The sequence below is a fragment of the Echinops telfairi genome, unplaced genomic scaffold, assembly GCF_000313985.2.
Source record: "Echinops telfairi isolate 266 unplaced genomic scaffold, ASM31398v2 ScPeMD7_7424;HRSCAF=8462, whole genome shotgun sequence".
NCBI classification, from domain to species: Eukaryota; Metazoa; Chordata; class Mammalia; order Afrosoricida; family Tenrecidae; genus Echinops; species Echinops telfairi.
Window position 1 is genome coordinate 61,469,395 of NW_022111324.1, and position 1,747 is coordinate 61,471,141.

The following is a 1,747-nucleotide window of genomic DNA, read 5'->3' on the forward strand; positions in this document are numbered from 1 at the left end:
AGAATATAGTCACTGTAGCAAAAGCAAACTAGTTGACGTTCCATTTCAAGAGGCAGCATATGACCAAGAATCATTGTTACGAAAGGAAGAAGTCCAAGCTGCACTGAAGGCATTAGCAATAAACAAGACTTCAGGAATTGATGGAACATCAATTTAAATGTTTCAACAAGCTGATGAAGCACTGAAAGTATTCACTCACTTATTGCAAGAAAGTTATAAGATACCTACCTGACCAACTGACTAGAAGAGATCTATATTTGTGCCCATTCCAAAGATAGGTGACCCAACAGAATGCACAAATGATAGAACAATATCATCGATAACATATGCAAGTAAAATTTTGCTGAAGTTCATCCAACAATGGTTGTATGATCATTCCTTGTAAACAGCAAGGACTGTCCTGGGAGAATTTAATTGGGAAACCTAACACCTTCCATCCTACACGCCTGCTCTTGCCTGTTCCGTCTTCTCTTTGTTCCCAAACCTAAAAGAACATTTGACAGAAACTCAGTATGGGTTCCTGGAGGATGTCAACATTGCTGTTTCGATGTTATATGAATCAAAGAGCAAAGGATTCAGGGCAGAGTCAAGGAGACATAAATGGTATTCTTAGAAGTGTATAGACTATTAGGGAAATATGTCAACACATGATACCTTCAATTCTAGAATATTTTTGTTTAATAAAGGTTTCTATGATTTTTTGTAGCAGCACTTTTTGACTTACACTTGTATAGTAATGAACTGAGTATCTTACTGTTAATATAATAATGCTATGCTTGGTTACTGAGTTGGAGAACTAATTTCTTCTTTTTATAATATCCCACAAAGGGGAGGACCCAGCTTCTCATTAGAATAAATTCCTGAGTCAATGACCAACACCATAATTGGTGGGGGGTGGAAATAGAGGTTTAAAAAATATATTTCTAATCATTTTATTGGAAATAATACAGATATCATAACGTTTCATTGTTCAATCACATCAAGCATTGTACAATTGCTACCACATCAGTTTCGAGATTTTTGTTTCTTCTTCTCCTTTTTTTAATCATTTTATTGGGTATTTGTACAGCTCTTATCACAATCCATCCATCCATCCATTGTGTCAATCACATTTGTACATTTGTTGCCATCATCATTCTCAAAACATTTTTTCTATTTGAGCCCTTGGTATCAGCTTCTCATTTTCCCCCTCCCTCCTCCACCCTCCCTCCTTCATGAACCCTTGATAATTTATAAATTATTTTTTCATGTCTTACACTGACCGATGTCTCCCTTCACCCACTTTCTGTTGTCCATCCCCCTGAGAGGGGTTATATGTAGATCATTGTGATCAGTTCCCCCTATCTTCCCCCACCTTACCCTTACCCTCCTGGTATGTCTACTCCCAATATTGGTCCTGAGGGGTTTATCAGTACTGAATTCCCTGTGCTTCCAGCTCTTATCTGTACCCATGTACATGCTCTGGTCTAGCCAGATTTGTAAGGTAGAACTGGGGTCATAATAATGGGGGAGAACTGGAAGAAAGTTATATGTTTCATCGGTGCTATACCACACCCTGACTGGCTCATCTCCTCCCTGAGACCCATCTGTAAGGGGATGTTCAGTTGCCTACAGATGGGTTTTGGGTCTCTACTCTGCACTCCTCCTCATTCAAAATGATATCATTTTTAAAAAAATAATTTTATTAGGGGCACATACAACTCTTATCACAATCCATACCTACATCAATTGTGTAAAGCACATTTGT